Here is a 24,054-nt window from a genome sequence, read left to right on the forward strand (position 1 = left end):
TAGATTTCTGTAAGGCTATGATACAAATTTTGTCAAAATCAGCATTGCATGAAAACTAAGAGCTGTTGTTTAGATGTGGCATGACGAGTAGTTCAAATATTATTCGATAGATGTAGGAAACTTAATTATTTTTAAAGACTAGAGTTCCAAAAAGTGGAAACGTTATCTATAGAGGATTGTTGTACACACTATCTCCCACAAACAAAGCCAGCACAATCGAAACTAATCGTTTCCCATTAGGAACGCTCCCTCGCGGAGAAGGCATTTGTAAAATTCTCATTTTCTCTAACCGTGGACAGCCAGCGCGTCGGAAGTCATTTTTCCACGATATTTTTTTCCTCCGGGAGCCAGCTTGTCATTTAGTTCGAGTAGTTGCGGCGGTGAGTACAGCCAGGAATGCGACTGTCTAATTACAAAACAGAAACGCGAACCACTGGTCCGGGGAATGCGGAGAAAACGACGATGATGGCCGCGGACCATTAGAATAGCAGGGGCAATACTCGAAGCAGCCTCACCACCACCGCATCTCATCGCAGTAGTCCATGGCTCTTGATAGGAAAAAAGACTCACCGCGGCGCGCTCCATTCCATTACTAAACGCGCGCCACCACGAATGTCAGAATCGTTTGCGCGCGTATTTTCCAGTAGCCGTTCCTGGTGTGGTCGGTAAGATCACGAAGGAATTTTTTCATTAGCATTCAATGTTTCACTGCTTCTTCTGTTTGGAGCGAACATGTCTTCGTGGTTATATTTGTCAAGTGCGCATCCCGGTGGGGAATTAATTCGGAATTTTTAAGCCTGATAAGATAACCTAGTTTGAGGTGCCGCAGGTACCTCCTCTTGAGGTTGAAAGATGTTATTACCGTAAATAAATAAAATATCATGCTGATTCATCACCACTCATGCATGGTTCCTCCGAATGGAACCATTGGTTCAATGGTTTCGATTGATGGACGTCACGATGTGTCATTCAACTTCTTCGACGTCTGTGAAGAGTTGGCCATGATCGGTCGGTCACTCAACTATGCAGGAGAACTCACGCGAGATAACCTCATTTCAGTCACTTGTCTGTTGACGCTGAAAGTCTCTGTTTACAACTTTCCTTCGGTAATCTTCTACCGTCTAGGTGCACTTATCATCATTCCGTTTGTGCAAACATTTCCTGCAAAACACATTCTACGCATCGGTTTGGTTAGGCAAAAATTTGAAATGAGTCAGCGTGCTCGAAAGTGAGCGGGAGTTGAGTGTTCCATGTCGTTATCAATACAGTTATGGCTACGTGGGTGGTCTGATTGCGTGAATCGACGATCAACTCCGATCATGGAGGCAAACATTCAAAATGGCCGCCCGCAGGCAGCACCTCACCAACCGTCCGGACTCGTCGGATCGGATGACTCAGGTTATTGTATTGGCTGCGGACGAACGAGAATTGAGGAACGCAGCAGAAAAAAAAAACGAAAATTGATGTATCCTTGAAAGTGAATCAGACCTTTTCATGCGAGTTCTCACTCTTATTTATCAGGCATCTTTTACGGGCAGGTTATAGACACCGCAACACGGCCAAGGGAACGGGAAGCAACCAACCGACCATGTGTGTGTCTGACTGAAAAGATGCTCCACTTCTTATTGGCTTTTTCTTTCCCACCAAGCAGGCATCGGTGCAAGCCATGATGGAAGAAGCATACTCAGGAAGGAGTCAGCCAAGCCGAAGGGTTCCCTTCGTCCAGTCCAGAGCGCCGATGATGAAGAGTGAGCAACAGGAACGAAAGCGATAAATAAATCACTCAATAATAAATTAAAACTGAAAATTCATTAACTCCGACGAGTTCGACGTTTTCTGCAGCTTCTATTGCTGTCGCCATTTAGTGAGGCATGTTTTGGTTTCGAACAACATCGGCATCCCCTTTCCACCTTTTGCCGTTGAAATATGATTTACCTAGTCACTCCATTACACAGTCGTTCGTTTTAGGTAGATATAGTAGGCCAGAACGAATGATTTTTTACGGAATCGATCAAAGATGGCCGTGCATTAGGCCGAGATCAACCACGATATGCGGCTGAAGCGCATAAAAACCGAGAACCAGGGGTAAAATGGCAGACGTAATTTAAATTAATTAAGTAAAAGGAAGAGGGAAAATATGGCGAAAAATGCTTTAAATCATCCCGTCAAGACTTGACCAGTATTTATGGCTAATGATGGTATCGTACAGCACCAAGAGCTTCTTCATCCGACGCCGCCTACTGTAAAAACGACATACGTTGATTAGCAATATCTACTGGACACAGTCGGCGTTGTCCCTCGACGCGAACAATGTAACGTAAGTGCGAAGGTACTTTCGCCGCCATTGTCTGTCATTTGATGGTGTGGAGCCGCGGAGAAGCACCGCGATGAGGTCACCGAACGAAAATTCCCTTCAATTAAAACGCGACCGTTAAATGGTAGCAATTTAATTCAATCAAAAGCTCGGCATGGTATTGACTCGCCTCTCGCTGCGACGACGGGAAGGTACTCTCGACCGCCATCTTGGCTCAACAAATGTGCGGTTCGGACGAAGTAGTGCGAATAACAACGGTGGCACGGTGTGTACCGAACTGATATCTGTGCTGGTGATGAGTAAACAAAGAATCGTGTCGTTGTCGTTCATACGTTCGCGCCAAGAGGAACGAAAACGTCATGATGGGGTTTCAGTTAATTAGCCGAATGAGTTTTTAATTGATGATTACTGCTTGCGAGGGAGAGGCTGTTTTGTGGGTTTCCTCTGGCTTCTCCCGGAGTGTCCGGGGCAGCTCACGTATGGCGTGTCAAGTTTCACCCGGAATTGCAACTACCGTAGCGTCAACCGGCTCCATATTGGGAGTATTGCTTCACGTGCGCACTTATAGGCGAGTTATATTTTTGTATTCTCAACTAGTGGTCCCAGCAAACTTCGCCTTGTCATCAAGTAGGCTGTTGATAAATGGCATGCAATCTCCCTTAGAAAATGACAGTTTTCTCCCATTTTTCCGACAGGCCTTTTCACAAGGCGTTTCAAATCAGCTGATCTCGAAGCACTTTGACAATTTTTCCGTGGAAATGACAGCCCCATGTCCACCACCGATGTAAACAAATGCCTAGATGGACATGTCAAAAAAAAAAAGACCTATTATAGGCCTTTTATGTGACCGGAGCATACACGAGGCTGTCATTTACGTAGTAGAACTGCAAAAACACACTATAAGCCTTTTCACGAAACGTTTCAAATCAGCTGATCCGCAAGCTCTTTGACAGTTCTTCTATGAAAATGACAGGCCCGTGTTAGCACCAGTCCTCCACCGATGTGAATAAATGCATAGACGGACCTGTCACATGAAAAGGCCTATTTAATTATTTTCGAGTCTAGTCTTTGAGGCCTTTAGGCCAGAAAATCCAAATAATTCAAATTGTTTATAATTCTCTTTCGCTCAGTCCAGTCAGATGACCGATGCGTTCAACGACGCGTCGCGGCCAGCGTACGACCACTACACTGAAAAAAGAAACGTCTAGCTTCAATAAACGCAACGAAGCAGGCGAAGCGAATTGTTTGTATATTAATAAATATTTTTTTACGATTATTGTTATGATTATCATTTTCTTCGACGTCTTCTGCTTCCTTCATTCGGAGTGGACTTGTCGTCCCGGAGCCGTGTCCACTCGCATGGTTGTCCAAATATCCGATGATGTGCGTGGTGGTCCAGCTCGCTCTCCCACCACTGTTCTCCGCATAGACTAGACAGAATCCCATGATTTACGACAACTAGGGCCAACTGTCACTCAGCCAGCGCTCACTTCCATCCAGTTGTCAAAACACACCTATCTAGAACCGATTGATATGGAACACCCCTTGCTTCCTTGGCGGAGCACAAACAGAAAAATGTTTTATGATGATAACCGTGACCGTTGGCTATCCTACTGGCAAAGACGCTTTGGGGAATTCCGTTCCCCGAATCGACGAAACGGGATGTTCTTTATCGTAAAAAATAAAGGAACCGTGCACCGGTTACGTCGCATCGCCGCAGCAGTGAAACACCCTCCGCCCCTTTTTTGAACCACGGTCGGTTGGCAGTCAATTGGCTCTTTTTATGTTTATTATTTACACACCACCACTTACTGCCTGGCCGTGCATGTTTGTGTCTACGTATCGTAGTTGGCTCTGACGAACAACGTTATCAGCTTGTTATCGTATTCGCCCCCCTTCATACGACTTTCTTTGTTGAGCCTCATTGAAGCGGTGTAATTCGGATGAACGGACGGACGGAAAAGCCCATAGGGGACGCAGAGGTACTTACTTCGAAAACCCGAAAAAGATCCCTGGCTGGACTGGAATTGACGGTTTCGATACGCCTACACAACAAAAACAACAACCTTGCGCCCACCGCTGCTAGCTGCTGGCTGGACTGTCGTTCATACGTCGTCGTCGTCGAGCTTAGCAGCGGCTGGCTGGTCACTTTGGCCTTTCTCGTATTATTATTTTTGTTTATTTTACCACCGACTACGAAACCGAGAGTTCTTTTCGGTTCATTTGGGCAGTGATGTACTGTATTGGTTCATGCTGGTTTAGGTCACAAAGCATCCCCCCTACCGGGCCCCATGATGTTATGGGTATGATTCCCATTGGCGACTGAATTACGAGAGGGGGCCAAAGTGGAAGAAACTGTGCGGGGTGATCCAAGCCGATTCGGCGAGAACAAGAAGAACCACCGATGATGTTACATCTGTTATATTCATTTAAGATTTTTGATATTTTTAATCTATTTCTCATCGTAGTAAACTATTTTTCATAACACAAATTCGTCTTGAAACGGCCTACTTTCTCGTATCTAATGATATTGTATCATATAAGTTGATTATAAAACTCATATCAAGATAACTTTTGGAAGGAACAGTTGAAAGAATGGATTATTAAAAGTGACTATTTAAACTCAAATTTTGGGTGTATTTTGTTTTCCGTGTTCCCTCCGAAATGTCAGATAGGAACAACCTCCCAGTCAACTCGTCAGTGGTCAACCAGTCAGTGATTTTCTGTAGCGATCGTCATCGATTCGTTTTGAATCGTTGAGCAAAGATCTATGAAGTAATTTTAAGACTGGGTCGAAAAGTTTAGGAGCTTATTCAAAAGTGTGACAGATGGTTTTCATAGCATCCGTTTAGCTTATTTTAAAGATCCATTGTTGAACATATTCTTCTTTGTATTAGCCCAGCCCGATACCGAGCAAGAGTTAAAATTAGAGTCAAAGCTAAAATTGATGCCAGAACCAGAGCCGAAGCTGTAGTCTAAACCAAAGTAAGAGCTACAGCCAAAGCCATGCCAGAATAAGAGTTCGAGTTCGAGCCAGAGTTAGAGTCAAATCCAAAGCCAAAACCTGAGTCAGAGCCAAAGTAACAGCCATAGATAGAGCTAGAGCCAAGACTGAAGTCAAAGCCAGAGCCAGAGCCACAACCAAAGCCAAATAGTTCTAGTTAGAGCCAGAGTCCGAATAAGAGTTCGAGTTAGAAGCAGAGCCTGAGCACGAGTCCGAGTCAGAGCCGCAGCCGAAGTCAAAGCCAAGGCCAGAGTTAGAGCCAAATCCAGAGCTCGAAAGCACGAATCAAGCCATAGCCAAAGTAAGAGCCAGAGCATGAGTCAGAGCCCAGGAGCCTGAGCCCGAGTACAAGTCAGAGCCAAAGTAAGAGCCAAGGCGCGAGTCAGAGTCAGTGTCAGAGTCAGAGCTAATGTCAAAGCCAGAGCCAGGGTAAGAGTTCAAGTTACAGCCAGATCCAGAAACTGAGCCCGAACCAGAGCCACAGTTAGTGCCAGAGTCAGAGCCAAAGCCGAAATCAAAGCCAGAGCCAGAGTCCAAGTTAGAGTCAGAGCCCGAGTTCGAATCCAAGAGCCCGAGCACTAGTGCGATCCAGAGCCAAAACCAAAATCAGAGCCACAGCCGAAGTCAAAGCCAAGGGTTAGAGCCAGATCCAGAGCCCGAGAGTACGATTCCGAGTAAGAGCCTGAACCCAGGAGCCCGAGCTCGAGTACAAGTCAGATCCAAAGTAAGAGCCAAGGCCCGAATCAGAGTCAGAGATAGAGCCAGAGCCTATGCCAAAGTCAAAGTCAGAACCAGAGCTACAGCCAAATCCAGAGCCAGGGAGAGTTTAAGTTGGAGCCAAATCCAGAACCTGAGCCCGAACCAGAGCCACAGTTAGTGCCAGAGTCAAAGCCAAAGCCGAAGTCAAAACCAAAGCCAGAGTACGAGTTCGAGTTAGAGACAGAGCCCAAGAATCCTAGCACGAGTCCGAGTTCAAGTCAAAGCCAAAGCCAAAACCAGAGCCACAGATAAAGTCAAAGCCAAGGCCAGATTTAGAGCCAGATCCAGAGCCCAAGAGTAAGAGTCCGAGAAAGAGACAAAGTAAGAGCAAGAGTTGGAGCCAGAGCCAAAGGTAAAACCATAGCCAACGCCAACGCTAAAGCCACAGTCAGAGTCAGAGTTAAAGCTAGAGTCAGAGTCAGAGCTAGAACTAGAGCTCGAGCCACAGCCACATCCAGAGCCAAACCCCGAGCCGGAGCCAAACCAAAGCCAAGGCCAAAGCCAGAGTCAGAGCTATAGCTAAAGCTACAGTCGAAACCGAAGCCAAAACAAAGGCGTTCTTGTCATTTTCGTCATTAATGGTGTTTTTGTTATGAGCCTCTGTACGTACCATAGATTCTTTTGTTCTTTTGATTTTTACTGTGCGCCGTGTGTTGGTCCTGTCTCACTCTCTTCCAAGGGCAACATGACAACGCGCACAGTAAAAGTCAAACGTTTTATAGGCCTTTTCACGAGACGTTGCAAATCAGCTGATTGGGAAACTTTTTGACAGTTCTCGAAAAATTATTCAAACAGTCTCAAGTCAGAAAAGTGAACAAACTTATTTTATCGATCCTACGTGTTTCGCAGACGAAGTTCTACGCGTTCAGCTCTAAACCAACTCGATTTTTCACTTTTAGAACGTTTAATTCCGGATTTACAAAACGGCGTAAGTAAGATTTTCAACGTTCGCAACCTAATCGCTTCTTTCACCGCTCCGTTGTATGGACAGACAAAGTGACTTAACCAAGAATCAAAAGAAAACACTACTGGAGTCGATTTTACACTGGTACAAAAACGTCGCAAGTAACTGAATAAAACGGCTTATCATTTTGTCATGAAATTTATGTGGGAAATAATAGAAAATATCTAGTTTTTGAATGCGAGCTGATTGTATGCAACATTTAAGCGATGTACACGGCGAAAAAATGTTAAAAAGTTGATTAATTTTAAAACATAGAAGATAGGTTGTGATTCTTCTTAATTAGTTTTCTCAAAACCTTGTGAAAGTGACTTACGTCGATTTGAAAAAGTAATCGACAGTTCTTATATGGAAATGACAGCCTCGTGTCCTCCACTGATGTAAACAAATGCATAGACGAACCTGTCACATGAAAAGGCCTTTAGCGTGCATAGGCTCATAGGCCTATTCACATGACGTCTCAAATCAGCTGATCGGGAAGCACTGTGACATTTCTTCTATGAAAATGACAGGCCCGTGTTAGCACCGATCCTCCACCGATGTAAACAAATGCATAGACGGATCTGTCACATGAAAAGGTCTATTGTCATGGTTTCTGTTGGTTCATTTTATTTATGTTCTGTCAATTCTTTTGTTTCTAACCTACAAACAACCGTTAGATTGGAACCCAGAAGGGCATCGCTAAAGAGGCATAGTGTTTATATGGGATATGGGACAATCAAGCGTAAAAAAGCAGTTAACAAAGAAATACAAGAAATCGATCAAAATTTGATTCTCCAGCATGTCAAAGCTATGTTTTTAACTTCAACTTTTATTTAACAGGCTCAATCGCCATTAGGCATAACGGAGCCGAATTGTATTGATGGAACAATGAAGTGTAAAAAAATCCATGTTTCTAGTCAAACGTTTTGCGATTAAAATTCTTTAGTCTCCTCTGTAGCTGTTTCAATAGTTTTCTTTAAAAATTAAAAAAAAATATAAATTACTTTGAAACTTTGAAATTACTGTCATGCAGTGTAACAAAAATACAATTATTTACTATGACGCAATTTCGGATCCAACTTTCATATTGCGGTAAGACCTTGATACGCACTTCCTCTGCTATAAATTGCTGAATATCTATCTACACAGTCCCAACTGGCCATTTTGTATAAATTTTACTGAAAAAAAAAATCGCGTCCGCCATCGTCCGGTTTTGTTTATTTTGAATGGACAATAAAAAAATAAGTTTTCTTTACCTTGCCGCGGTGGTTCGGGCAACTCGTGACGCCCATAAACCGCGCTATTCCCGTGGCGTGGAGGAAAAAAGGGGGCAAGACACAACACAATCCGCCGCCGCGGCCTGACTACCGGTGTAAATAATGTTTTACGATGCAATTCGGATTACGCCAAGATTTCCGCTGGTCACTGTTGTATAGGCTACGGGCATGTGCGCCTTTCGGGAGCCATTATGCGCCGTTTGAAGAGGAGTTAAAATATGTCACTCGAATCATAAAAGATTTTCGCGGAATTAATCGGGAGCGATTTCGAGATTGGGATGAGACCGTGTGGTAATAAGTTAACGACCGACCGAGGATTGCTCTAATCGGTGTTCTGGGAAACAGATTAAACAAGCTTACCGTTTTGGAAATTTGATACTGCCTGGCAGTTGTTTGCGTTTTTCGAAAGTGGCGTTTTGCGTAATCGAATGGAATGGCGAAGCGTCGAATTACGTAATTTGAAGTCTTTGCTTCGAATTCTTCAATATATTTTGAAGGTACATGGTTTCATTGCGGATTCAGATTTTTGTGTTTAAATCTGTTATAAAACCATGATAAAACCAAAATTTTTTGCTAATTGACTATACAACACAAAATTGACTTATGTAAACTCCGAATAGGGTCCTAAAATTTTGATTATATCAATTAACACGATAGAGCGTATTCTCGTTACTAGTTTGGCAAATTTTTCCGCTCAAATAACGGCTATGTCATATTTAAACTTTGATTTAAAAAATGGGTCCAAATTTGAACCTTGACACTTTTGATCATGTTTGACGTTCACTTAGTCAAAAAACCCCACAGGGGTTCATCCTTTTAACATTGAGGTTGTTCCTTTATGACATTTCTGAAGGAACACGGAAAACAAAATACACTCAAAATTTGAGTTTAAACCACAAAATCTCAAAAACTAAAAAAAAAAACTGTTTTTGGGCTAACACAAACCAAAAGAGGGGGGGCTAACACAAACCAATAAAACATTGTCTTAAACACATTTTGAAGAGTCGAAAACACGTTTTCACGCTAATAGAACTCTTCAACTCACTTCGTCAAGCGATTCAAACGATTTTGGTGCATGACACCGACGTAACGCTTTGACATATACCGACAGTGTTGCCATTTCCATCGTACATTGTATCTTGTAGGAATTTCAACTAATTTTCAGCAACTACGGTTGTTATATCTTTTTAAATTACCAGAAAATTGCATTACCCAACCGTTTGATAACTAAAACCCCAGAAACAAATACACAACCGAATGGTCACACTTGATAAACTTCGACCGGGCGACGGAACAAGTTCTTTGTTCTTTGATGACATGCTCTTTTGCCTCTCGAATGCTATCGAAACCGAACGACGACAATTGCATCTTACACCGCGCCCCGAATGTGCACAGAACCTTCAGTCCTTCTGTGTGCATCGTCCTTGAAGCGGACCGATTGAAGCTTCTTCTTGTTCCACGTCGTGTGTCTCCGGCTGTGCTGCTGTAACTCCCCGCATGAAGGGAGTATTTATTCATTTCAATTTTAATTAAAGTTGATCCCGTCTGGTGGCTCTGGCTGATGAGTCCTCGCCCTATCTCGGGTCTGGGGAACTTCAACCGAACAAGTCAGAACCGACACGAGACCCCCAGATGAACGGTTGCGATACCCATGTCACAGACAAACGGACTTAACAGTTAGAATAATTATCGATTGCCAATGCTAAAAATACTGTGTTTGGTCATCCGAGAGCAAGGTGGCGGTTGAGCACAAATGTCAAACTCGAACAAAACTGATACGAGCGTCACGAGTGAGCAGTACGAGAACTGATTGGTATTTTGCTGTACACTAAAACAAACTCTAGTGTTACATCTGTTTGTCTGTGCCCGAGTTCTTTCTGGTACCCGAGATGGTCAAAACGGATCCGTTTGTTGTCCTCGTATCGCGCAATTTCTGTTCTGAACCATCGACCAGAAGAAAATGAGATGAGAACTCGCTTAATTAACCGTTTCGATTCGTTTTTTACCTCCATCGCATCGTCGTCGCCGTCGACTGAATGCTTTGTGCGGTGAAGGATGATGATGGTTCGGTTCGGTTCGGTAATTCAAGGCTCAACCAACAGAAAATATCTGCGATTGCCATCTGCTAGGGTGAGTGCACCCGGTTGTGGCCATAACTTGATGATTTATTGGCGGTTTGATAGGCTACATGGAGAGATTCACTTAAAATGAAGGAAGATGAGCTTATCGTTCCTTTATTTAACGACAAGTTCATCCTCATTCATCCACTTCCTCGAGCCTTTGGAAAGAACAATGAATGATGCACAAGTTCACTCGTTTGAGTATTGACTTATCCATTGGAGAACTGAATTCACTCAGTCCGAGAATTTAGACCTTTTAACGGGGAATACTTCTATATGCTCCCCATGTGTTTCGGCCCCACTAAAGTATTCTTAGGCCGAGTGAATTCAGTTCATCGGTGGTTAAGTCCATATGAGCATAGTCCCATGAAAGTGAATGAATGACAATTAAGTTAATTAAGGTCGAAGCCTCAAATCTTCAAGAGCACAAATCTAGAGAACCAGATACCCGTTCGAGCTGGAAACTTAATCGATTGATTACTCGCTGGTGGTGACTAGAGTTCACTCGTTGAAGTTTGAGCGGTGCCGTGTTATTTACGTCACCATGGAAACGAATGGGTGAATTTGGCATCGCTCAAACGTCAACGAGTGAACTCGTGCATTGGCCCATGGATCAATGTACGAGTTCATTTGTTTACGTTTGAGCGATGCCGTGTTGTTTACGTCACCATGGAAACGAGTGAATTTGGCACCGCTAAAACGTCAAATTAGTGAACTCGCCCATAAATCCATTGACTTATCCATCGGTGAGCTGAATAGGCCTTCATGAGACGTTTCAAATCAGCTGATCCGGAAGCTTTTTGACAGTTCTTTTATAAAAATGACAGGCCCGTGTTAACACCGGTCCGCCGTCGATGTAAACAAATGCATAGAAAGGTCCGAATAAAAAGGCCTATTCACTCGGGCCAAGAATTGTGACACTTGAGCTGGGCACGCTTTCGTATGCTCTAGTGTCAAAATTTTTGATTCGAGTGAATTCAGTTCATTGGTGGATAAGTCAATAGACCCAGTAGAACTAGTTTCTAATGAACGAGTTCACTAATTTGAAGCTTGAGCGGTGCCATGTTTATATAAAGTGAACTTGTTCCCATAATCACTCAAATATTACGACTCCGCTAGAACGTTTTTTCGGGTGAACATTTCAATAAGGCAAAACAAATACCACAGTATATCTAAAAATCGGTAAATCAATGTTCTTTTGCAACTGACTATGAGCAGCGCTTCGTTTGATCGACAAAAAAGTAACCGTTCCGGTACAACCGGAAATCCTGATTAACAATAGTTTTCTTCAGTCGATTGTCGGTACAAGTTGCACACAGCCATGCCGCAACCCAGCACGGACAGGAAGAATTGCAAGACAACGGCAAATTTTATGGGATTTTTATTGAAATGTTTTTGGTCAACTTTTTGTTCCTCATCGTTCGCACTTGCTCTGTTCATCGGTATCCAACTCTGACTCTGCGTGCGCTAATTATTCAGTGCTTCTTGAACCTTGGCACGTTCGGCAATTTGGGGTTACTAAATCAGCTAGATCTCGAGGCCAACGGAAGTACATTTGCAGGCGGATTATTGGTGCGCCCACATGCTGCTGCACGCCATCCTAGCTTTTTTTTTCTCGAGCGGTCCAAGTCTACATTTATTTATTATACAGGCGCGTGAAATAACCCCGAGCAGCACAGGAAGAGAAGCTCACATGAGTGAAGAGAGAAAAAAAGTAATCACAAAAAATTTACGCGATTTCCTTCCCTGTAATCAACGTGGGCAGCAGTGACCGGCACCAAAAAAAAAACATTAGGAAACGGTGAAGGCAATGCCGGACACTGACCGTCAAAGAACCGCAAAGCCACAAAATGTCGTTTCTATACAACAGGTTTCGGTCATTTTATGTGTGTACAGTGTTCGCCTACTTGAGACATCTGATGAATATAATTTAAGTAAAACAGAAGTGGTTTTTGATAACACTCCAGGGCTTTAGTCTAGTAAACTGGTAAAATAATGCAAGTGTTGGTTTCATTTAACGAAATGAAGAAGACGAGCAAGGATGAACGTATCTCACAAAGTCTTATCGATAGGCCTTTCTATGTGACAGGTCCGTCTATGCATTTGCTTACATCGGTGGAAGATCAGTGCATAGAAGAACTGTCAAAATGATTCGAATCAGCTGATTTAAAATGTCTCGTGAGAAGGCCTATCTATATAAATTTAAATGGAATACAGGAATGACTCGATGATTGGGTGTTCGCTGGTTGATAAAACTTCCAAATAAAAAGCACTCGAATGTCAAGAGTAGATGTCAAACTGATTTTGACGTCTGAGCCCCGTCACATTGAAATCTCCCAGCTGTCAGTTGTTCTAATTAACGGGTCAGATTCGCTAGTTAGAAGGCAGTCGTGTTCCAACTAGCGAATCCCCGCTGTATTTTATTTCAAGTAGCAGCATTTCACGAGTGCCAATATCTCAATTCACGGCGAAATTCTCTCTCTTTCGCTCTTCAGCAGAACTTGAAAATAACGGTGGCAGTACCTGTCATCTTTGACAGGTACTAGCACCGTTGTTTTCAGATTTCCCTAAAGAGAGCAAGAGAGCAATTTTCTGATGACGTCGACTTTCGTCTTACGTCATCTGACACAAAAACCAAAATATTTGAATTGTTCTTCAATGGTTATGGGCCAACATGTTCACGAGAATGTGTAACCTTTCATTTTATCGCTGAATCATCAGATAATACTGAACATGATCCAAATTAACCCTGGAACTGCCCTTTTTCCTCCCATCCCATATTGATGAAACTGCAGTGACATCTGTGCGTACTTTCATCACTGTAATTAACATTTAATTTGGCTTTATTTACACACAAGCACAACCGTAACAAAGCCAGTCAACGACTCGCCAGAACGAGAGTGCATCCCGTTGATGCTCCAGATGACCGTTTTCTGCGGCGCCTGCAGCAGGACAGGCACGTAGAAAACCGATCAACCGACCGCCGAGTTGTGGCAGTGGATAATTGCCATTAATTTAATTTTATTTTAATTTAATGAATCCGTATCAATAGCCGTATCGAACTGCCTGCCGGGCACTGACTGGAGCAGCAGTGGAAGTACCTTGTTGTGTACATGTTTAGTTGGGGTTTTCCCCTCACCACCATCGTGTGTATCACTCTCACTCTAGGCTCAAACCGATCGCCATATTGTTTTGGCTTCCCTTCCCTGTATCCGTCATAATGGAGCTCGCTGACTGGTTCCTGCTTCGGTCGCGGAAGGAGAGTTCGCGCGTGGCTGTAAACGCTCGATTGGGCGCTAATCGTTTGTCACGCTTGTAGTGCTTCGCTCTTGGTTGCCTAGTCGCAGTAAGGCGGACACTCATCGGCACTAAATCGGCTTCATCGACGCCACTTTGGTCGCTAGCAACCAACGACACATCGTGTCGTGTCCCCCAACTGCCTACCGCGACTCTCTCTCTGCCCCGTCACGCCTGCAAGATAGGCAATCAGCGATGCGATACGAATCAAATGAGCGCAGATAATTTCACGTGGCGTCATGGCGGAGCGCTGCCCATCAACTGCTAGTGGATTGGGTTTGCGTATCCACTGTACCACGGTATACACAACAAGGTAGGCTATTCCCACGTGTAAACAACGGTTTTCAATTAAAACATGTGTCGTCATTCCTTTTGTCAAACATGAGGCTTACGGGATAGCAAAAGAGAGCAAGCCTTGCTTTTTTTGCACTCGTTCGAGTTTGCGATAGGAATGATGTCATTTTTCGGAGTATGGATCAATGCACGAGTTCACTAATTTGACGTTTGAGCGGTGCCGTATTCACTAGTTGCCATGGTCACGTAAATAACACGGCACCGCTCAAACGTCAACGAGTGAACTCGTGCATTGATCCATGGACCAATGCACGAGTTCATTATTTGACGTTTTAGCGGTGCCGTATTATTTATGTGACCATGACAACGAGTGAATTCGGCACCGCTCAAACGTCAATTTCGTGAACTCGTGCATAGGTCCATTGGTTACTAATTACTAAACGTTACTAAACGTCACTAATTTGACGTTTGAGAGGTGCCGAATTCACTCGTTGTCATGGTTACGTAAATAACACGGCACCGCTCAAACGTCAACGAGTGAACCTGTGCATAGGTCCATAATACCTTGCTGCTTTTTACCGTGCACTGTACCTTCTTATACCTATGGAAGACCCAAGGCCTACTGTACTGACACACACTTTCCGTTCTAGCCAACGCAGCAATCAGCGAGTATTGTTCAATCAGAAACATTACAAATGTTATTTTTCTGTTTCGGTTGGCTACATCCGAAATTTATATCACATCCATTTGATCTGGCGCCCAATCCCGAGATGCTTCTAACGTCATTTGAATATCGCTGAACTACCAACAAAAATACAATGCACATAACCAAACAATTAGCCGTATCTCATAGGAAAAACCTTACAATCAACCAACCGACCGATAGAGGAGGGAGAACGCAGAGAAAGGCCACCATTGTGAGAAAACATTCTTCAGATGTTGCATTCTAGCACCGAACCGTATAGAAACCCAATGCGACACCCTAACCGACACACCACACGAAAAAGCCAACGGACGAGAACACACTCTACAGTGCGCGCGATAACGATACGAAGATTTATTACTCTTCGCCATAATTTGTGTGGTCGGCGCGCCGGCCGCCGCCATATCTTTGCGACGCTCTGGCCTGGCGAAAAAAGTATCCTCGGAATGTTTTCTTTTTTCGCATAACTGTCCATCGCAAACTGAAATCCCTCGCCAACCTCTCCTATAGGTATTTTACGAGGAGTAACGAGCTATTACGACAAATAGTAGGCCCGAACGAACTCGTCGCTTGCTCGGATCACTAGCCGAGCGTTCAGCGAATATTCGTCAACGAAACGACCAAACTTATCGAAACAAAGTACCGATTTTTCGTTAACCATAGCCTCCCTTGATTGTTTTGTCACACTCCGCCCCGCCAAACCTACTCGCGATTATCGTTAAAAATGATTTAAATTTCCTGTCCAATCTACCCATCAGGCTCGAACGATCCTCGGCAACTCATTCATGACCATGAGTCAGAACGGTAACGGTGGTGGTGCGATTATGGCTGACCGAAAAAATTTCGTTCGCCCGATTCGTCAGGGCCATATTTCCTTCGACTTCATTGCGCTTCGAATCGCGTTGACCTCTCATGCTCATACACTTCGGTATGCAACGGCACGACACTTGCTCCGCCCGCTGTCGTCGTCATCATCTTCCATCGAAGACATCAACAGAACAAACGGTTTGATTCACATAAAAATCCCTTAAAAATTGATGGCTGCTTCGGTCGAGTTTTGAAACGAGGCACCCGAAAAGGGAAACGTCAAAAAACGCATTTCAACATTTTGCGCCTCATATATCTAACTGTGTTTGTGGTCCGAAGAGAGTGCGTTCGACGAAACGAGAACAATAATCGTTTTGTATTGAACTGGAAGAAATTTTTTACGATGATGATTTCTTCCAGTGTGTGCGTTCACACTGTGCTCGAATAACAGTCGTTAAAGGGTTATGGGTGCCATGCAAGCATACGTTTATGTCCAATTTGAATGTTTTCTGAACGCAATCGTTCCTACTTCTCCGCTCTACAGGAAAGCTTGATTTTTAAAGCCAATGGTGTCTTTCAAATAAACCCAAAAATTTCGCTGCGAAAAGCATTGGTAGCACCTGTGTGGACAAAAATTCTCGGTGCTGTCACAATATGAAATTACACATCGGCAGCGCCATTGTCGTTTCAAGCATCCATTATGTCTAGGATAGTCAAAATGATCAATTTTCAATTAGTTTCTCTTGAAATATATCATCAAGGGGACTACTCATTGCATGAAAACAGTGGCGCTGTTACTCCTGGAGCATACTCGTTCAAAAAAGAATTCGAGAAAACGTGAAATGTCAAAAATATACCGTTTTCATGAACGTTCTCGGTAAATGTCAAGCAACACATTCTTCTAAAGATGATCTGTAGTTCACGGTGATTTTCGATCTCGAGTTCATGACAGCTATTTACGAATCAAAAGCTATGAACCGAGTGAACTAAATTCACCGATTGATGAGTCCATATACCTTTTCACGAGAAATTTTAAACCAGTTGATTTTGGAGCACTTTGAAAGTTCTTCTAGGGAGATGACAGTTCCTTGTTTCATCGATGTAAACAGATGTATAGACGAATCTGTCACACGAAAAGGCCTTTTGCAAGGGAGGCCATGGTGCTAAGATGAATAGGCCTTTTTTGTGACAGGTCCACCTTTGGACCGATGCACAAGTTCACTATCTGACGTTAGAGCGGTGCCGTGTTATTTATGTGGCCATGGCAACGAGTGAATTCGGCACCGCTCAAACGTCAAATTAATGAACTCGTGCATTGGTTCATTGACTTGGCCCGCAGTTAAGGTTTTCTTCTCGCTGGAAGTTGCAGCGTGACGTCATCGTAAATTAGTTCATTCATATTTTTTTAGATCGGTGGAGGACCGGTGCCAACCCAAGGCTGTCATTTCCATATAAGAACTGTCAAAGAGGATTCCGGGTTATTCGGCCGAATGCCGTTTGGCCGAAATCGAAAATAATAGTGAACTACAGTTAGCATGGATTTGAAATAAATTTCAACGAACTTATTCTGCTTATGCTTAAAGAATGAATAGTGTTAGTTCAAGAAACAGTCAATGCTGAAAAAAGAAGGCTCTAAATGAATGCAATCATTCACTTCTCTGCTAGAAGTAAGAGCTGCCAACAGAGGTTTTCGCATCGCATTTGTAGTTTTGTAGGCCTTTGACAGTATCAAAAACGATTCGCAACTTGATCGTCACTCTAGAAAGAATAGCCTATGATCAAAAAAGGAAAAATCTCTTATGAAAATTTAAGCACGTGTAATGAAAATATTCGTTTTATCGGTATAACTACAAAGAACTGCCGATGATTTAAAGAATGTAAAATTCCCATTCAAAATATAAGCTAAATTATTGCCGATATGAATGATACCAGTACAACTCGAAAGAAAAGCCTGTGTTTAAGAGAAAGATAAAATAATGATGGCATCATTAAAGACACTCGAAACCTTAGCATACCGTTGATAACCCAGAGACGAATCATCCGTCAGTCTTGCACGATGTGTGGAGTTCTGAGTAGACGATTCAATTTTATCATTATCGTCCCGCCACATCATACAAATCAACAATTAAATTAGTTATTGGGCCACATTTATAAATCCTACACATCAGCGTTGTAGCAATTTGCTTTTTTCGTAATTCGGCCAAACGGCATTCGGTCAAATGGCCGGACACCGTCAAAGAGCATCACGATCAGCTGATTTGGAACGTCTTGTGAATAGGCCTATACTTAATTATCTGAACGAACAGGGGTGAAATTTTTATTGTAATTTGCACTTCGTGAATATAATGTTGTCTTGATTGCGTTCACAACTTTCAATTATTCATTTTTTTTCAATAATCCTTACACCCCAAAGATTTTTCTACACTACGAGTTATCACCTACTTAGATGTGTGCATATTTTGCCACTAAAAATTGCCAGTCTGATGTTCAGCAATAATTCCATACGTCAACACGTTGTTCCATGGACATTTTACTTCGTCATCCAACACATCATTACCTTTATGGATGATGGTTCACCCCATTCAGCTTGTTGGAATGCGACATTCATTGATACATCCCCAGTTGTAAATTATGTTCTAGTTTGCAAAAAAATGATTGAAAGAAGCCGCGAAAAAAAATCGCACACGCAAAAGGAGGCACAAAAATATTATTCACACGAGCTAAACGGGGTAATTTATGACAGTTCATGGGAGAATTAGTCGGCAACTGTACGACAAAATCGCTGTCAAATTATGCGTCGATAGAATTCAGCGGGCTCGTAGCTTGTTTGTGGTGATTGGTTTGTGATCCGTTATAATTTTTTTTATGATCTTCAAGGATATTTTTTGTATTATATTTATTCATTGTAAAGATGCATATGCTTATAAGCAAGCTATCAAGAACACTTAGTTTATTGCTATTTCTCGATTACTTTTCGAAATCGACGTAAGTAACTTTCATACGGGTTTGAGAAAATCAATTACGTAAAATCACAACCTGTCTTCTAAAACTGTTTTAAAATGAATCCCATTTTTACCATTTTTTCACCGTGTACCTCGCCTAAATTTTGCATGCAATCAGCTCACGTTCAAATACTAGGTTGCTTCTATCGCTTCCCACAAAAATTGTACGACAAAATGATAAGCCGTTTCATTCAGTTACTTACGACGTTTTTGTACCAGTGTAAAATCCACTCAAGTAGTGTTTTGTTTCGATTTGTGGTTAAGTCACTTTGTCTCTCCATACAACGGAGAAAGTAATGGTAAGGTTGCGAAGGTTTAAAATCTTACTTACGCCGTATTGTAAACTCTGAAATTAAGAGTTTCAAAAGTGCAAAATCGAGTTGGTTTAGAGCGGCACGTCTAGAATTTCGTCTGCGAAACACGTGGGATTGATAAAATAAGTTTGTTCACTTTTCTGACTAGAGTCTGTTTGAATAAGTTTTCGAGAATTGATAGTTGAGAACTGAGAAGAATGTCATACACAAAAAATCAATTAACGTATGGAACGGAATGATTGAATGTTGGAGTCATAATGGATTCAAGTCAATGTCAAAATTGGAACAGCGACGAACTGTCATTTCCACACAAATCTGCGTTTCAATTGAGCAGGAGAGCTTGAGCTTGAGCTTGAGCTTGAGCTTGATTGGCCGCCCGTGGATGCACTCCAGTATCGCCAGATCAGCTGCACTTACACAAGGAACCAACCGAATGACTGCTTGGGACTAACAGGCATCCTCAGTGTATAAGTGCTGGTGATCTTCTATTTTTAGGCAACAATGGCACCTGCCACGTCAGAATGCTGACCAATGAGGGGAAGGGGGAGGAATTGATGATGCATTGAACTGACTCCCACGTAGACCGTATATTCCACTGCATCCACGTCAGTTCATGCGGGAGTGTATGGATTGGGGGAAAGGCATGGCAGAGAGGTTTGCTTTTGTGGTTAGCAGACTGCCTATGTATCAGGCGTAAGAAAGGCGTGCGCGTGGAAGTAGGAAGCGTTAGGGAAACGGTTTCTTGTCCGTCTCTGGTTCTAGCGTTTGCTATGAACGAATAGCTTGAGTGTGGTATATTTAGAATGGAAGATAGAAGCAAGTGAGAGATATACAACTACAAAGTACGAGGAAAGGGACGGGCCTGGGATTGAACCCATGACCTTCTGCATATGAAGCAGAAGCGGTAGCCATCAGACCACCAACCCCGTCATGCGTTTCAATTGAGCAGGAGACCTGTCGAAATTTGAACATAACGTCACTCTTGTTTATAGACACTCTAGTTGGGGCCTTCCTTACAAATTACTGGGGTCGGTAAAATTTAACTGGGTTTTGGAACTACCGAAAATGTCAGTAAAATAACAACTGTCGCCACGCGAAATTGAAAAGCAAATTTCATCATGTTTTATTTTTTATCGATACATGATATAAAAAGAAAGCTCTTTGCAAAATTTCAGTGAAAAATCTCTGTTTTTCGATTTCTGACATTTATTTTTAGTTTACTGACTTTTTCGGTAGTTCAAAAACCCAGTTATTTTTACCAAACAGATTGAGTGTGTAGCCGAGTGGTTAGATTCCGCAGCTACAGAGCAACGCCATGCTGAAGGTATCTGCATTCGATTCCCGGTCGGTCCGGGATCTTTTCGTAACGGAAATTTCCTTGACTTCCCTGGGCATACAGTATCATCGTACCTGCCACACGATATACGAATGCGAAAATAGCTACTTTGGCAAAGAAAGCTCTCAGTTAATAACTGTGAAAGTGCTCACAGACCACTAAGCTGATAAGTATGCTCAATGAGGACGTAATGCCAAGATGAAAAAGAAGAAGAAGAAGTAGGTGTACTAAATAAGTCACCGTGCAAACATCAATCAAGCGAATTGGATCCGTTTCCTTAAGAATGTTTTTTATGATTTTTAAGAATTTTTCGAAGAATTGAAGAATAACTCTAGAAATTGCTTTAGGAGTTACCGAATTCCTCGGAATTCAGAAATTCTTGTCATGTGTTTTAAGGGAATCTCTACGAGAAATCCTTAAATTTCTGCGCAGTGCCTCAGAGTACAAGAAACAAATTCTTAAAGAAGTTCCGGGAAGCAGTTTTGGAGTTAATATATGGAGAATATAGAAGAGAAGTTGAGACATTCTATCAAAAAAGATAAGAGTTTCTATAGAGGTAACTGGAGGAATGCCTGGAAGAATTACTGCACGAACGCCTATTGGAATCTTTATGAGAAGTCTTGTAGGGTTAGTTGGATAAGTTTCTAAAAAATTCATTTCAGAGATACCTGGATTTGGTTCCGAAGACAATGCTTGAGAAATTTGCTGTAGAAATCCCAGAAGAGAGAGAGATCCATTACGTTCCTAAACGAAAATATAAAATAATCAGAGCATGAAGAGTGTCATGGTTTACAATGGTTCGTAAAAAGACAACGGCCTTCTGAAGCATTGTTGATCCAGTAACGTTGGTCCACGGACGACGTTTCTACAAATTGTTGGTCCAGAGAGTGCAGACAAAGTCCTTAAGATACAACGACCAACTAAGGCATTGGTTTGAAGAATACAGTAACAGTTTCTAATGGAGTCGTTTTTTTCGACCAAGCTAAAGCGATTTTAGTCTACCTGATATTTGATGTAAAGAAAATTCCTTAATGGGCAGCTCTAAAAATTGTCCATCAAGAGGTTGCACTCATTGTTTTTTTTTTTTTAATAAATACACATATGTAATATTTATTTTGTTGTCATGACAAAGTTGTGTATAAATTTATTTAACTTTGAAAAAGAAGCATGAAACGAGCTCACCAATTCTCGAAAACTTATTCAAACAGACTCAAGTCAGAAAAGTAAACAAACTTACTTTATCAATGCTATGTGTTGCTCAGACGAAATTCTACACTGAATGAAAGAGCTTATCATTTTGTCATACAATGCTTGTGGGAAAAAAATAGGAACTACCTAGTATTTTAAGGCGAGCTGATTGCATGCAAAATTTAGGCGATGTACACGGTGAAAAAATGTTAAAAAGGGGATTCATTTCAATACAGCTTTAGAAGACAAGTCGTGAATCTTCCTCATTCATTTTCTCAAAACCGTATGATAGTTACTTACGCGTCGATTTGAAAAAGTAATCGAGAAATAATAATCCATCGGTCATCGTCGACAGGTCTGCTACAAATTAATTTCAACCACAACGGTGTACTCAACGGATTCCCTCTAATTCTTCGGTCTATTTGGTTATACGTTAGGAATTCCGATTACTAATCCTCTAACTATTATCTTCGTTTACCGATTCCTCTAAATACTCGTCACCATGACCAGGAAACATCCGTCCCTTCCGCGGGCACACAGAAAATTAGCTGTTGAAATTAATTTATCTTGTACATGGAAATGTTTAATTAATTTCCTCGACGCTTCGCTCATTTGTCGCTCGCAACTTGCGTCTGAATCCACGTCAGTGCATGTGTATGCTAGCAGTCAATATCCACACGCTGCAGAAATGCACTCAGCTTTCTGTCCCTCCTCATTTCCCGCACGCATGTTGGAATGGCGGACCAGAGACAGACACCTCTCCTATGCGGGGCTGTTGATCAGTATCGCCAGAAGAAGAACGGTTCCAAAAGAAATTTCACGGGAAAAAATCCCACCAGTGCACGTAAAACCCATCTCCTCAACGGAATAAGGGCCCTCCGGTGCACTTCTGCTGCCAGTGATGGATGAGGCAGTAGGGTGGCCCATAATTATCGAACTACAAAAATCTTAAATTACAGCCTCCAAATGTGTTTGTTTAGATGCCCAGAAGCTTCTGTGAAAGTTTGAGCAGAATCCGTCAACTTTAAAGGGAGCTTGAAGTTTGTTTGAAAGATGCTGATGCCAACCGATGCCAAACAATTCTTTCCCAAAACGGCTTTCGCATTGTACAAAAGGTTTTTGATAAATCTTGATCGTTTTTTTGGAAATAATGTAATGAAATTGCCGTATTCTCAATTCGTCGTATCGTTTTCATTACTGTCGAAATCAGTTTTCAGATTCGTCTCACAACTTACGGCTCACTGTGATATAGTGAGTGGTCAAAATACAACATAACAATGCTATTATAAAATGTTTTACTAGAATATATAGATTTACGGGCATATCCCTCCATTCCTCCGGCATGATGAAATATAGTAATTTCCTTTAAAATTCATTGTTGACCGAACAATTATGACATTTGCTCACAGTGCAGCGAAAACAACACAATCAAAGGAATCGTTTTTTTTTACGCCGTGCGTCGCGCACTCATTGATGCGCACAAACTTTTTTTTCTCAGTACGACGGATTGAACTTTGTTTACATTCTCAATTTTACGCGGTCGTTGAGGAAATTTCATAAAATTTCGTGAATTATGGATTGTTTCCGGCGTGTGACTGGAATGAAATCCTTCAGTGAAGAAGTGCGAAGGTTTTCCATAGTGAAAATAAGTGCCCGGTGAAGTAAGTCAAACAGGGGGGCGGGAAGAAACTTGTATCATAAAGTGGTGTGACTGGTGTCGATCGCTAAGCATTTCTCTCAAATTGTGTTCGTCCATGCGATTTCGGCGAAAAAGTGCAATGTTGATTATTGAATTGAAGTTATTTATCGAAATACAGTGGTTTTATTGCATTTTTGGTGTACAAGTGTACGAACCATAACAGCTTTCACAAAATTACACTTAGAAAATGAATCTATGTTGCAGGTAAGTTGGAATATCCGCCGTACTGGAACATTTTAAGTTTGATACGACGAATAATAGCGCTTAGGACAAAGTAAAACGAAACCCTATATGTAGTCGATGGATTTCTTTCATTATTAATTTGAAGCTTTTTCAACTTAAATTATGTTTAAGAAGAAGAAGAAGAAGTTAAGAAACTAAATTTGATAACTTTCGGGTAAATTCGAAACCCTAATTTTCACAGTAGCTTCTGGGGATACAAATTAACAAATTCGAGGGTGTAACTTAAAGTTTTAACAGTTTGATTTTTCCCATATAAATATGGGCCACCTTAGTAAGGTAGCCCTTGGCATGTGTATGAGTGCATATTTCACTTAATTCCCATCATCATTCTCGTTTCGGTTTTTATTTCTTTTTTCTCCTCACTACACTTTCCGTGACCCTTCTCATCCTCCCCGAAGAAGGAACGATGGCTGAAGCTGGTCCACCAAACCGTGTACAGTAGTTTTATCTGTATCTGTCTGTCTGCGTTTCACTTGCAGTCTTGTCGTCGGAGACAATCGCACGCCGCGTGATGAACGGAAAATCTTCTACTCAAGGTGGTTGTCTTCTCCATCATGTGCTGCGGGACAAAGGTTCCGCGCGCACTGCGGTGCATTCTCCTCCCTCCTCTCCCTAGGGCTTAGGTACAGCTGCAGAAGAAATCTCGGCTGCACGACTACCAAGTGTATAATTTCGAGAAAAACTTCGTTTTTCGCAACAACAACAGCGAATGTAAAAGTCGATGCACAAGTTCTAGCTATTGTTGGTTGTTTGC

At 42.2% G+C, this 24,054-nt stretch overlaps 1 protein-coding gene across 1 annotated transcript in view; it reads right to left on the minus strand.

Annotated features, from left to right (window-relative positions):
* Positions 1-24,054, minus strand: part of LOC5580130 (zinc finger protein 1) — a 111,512-nt gene that overhangs the window by 32,220 nt on the left and 55,238 nt on the right. The gene's annotated exons all lie outside the window — the stretch shown is intronic.

The sequence above is a fragment of the Aedes aegypti genome, chromosome 1, assembly GCF_002204515.2.
Source record: "Aedes aegypti strain LVP_AGWG chromosome 1, AaegL5.0 Primary Assembly, whole genome shotgun sequence".
Lineage (NCBI taxonomy): Eukaryota > Metazoa > Arthropoda > Insecta > Diptera > Culicidae > Aedes > Aedes aegypti.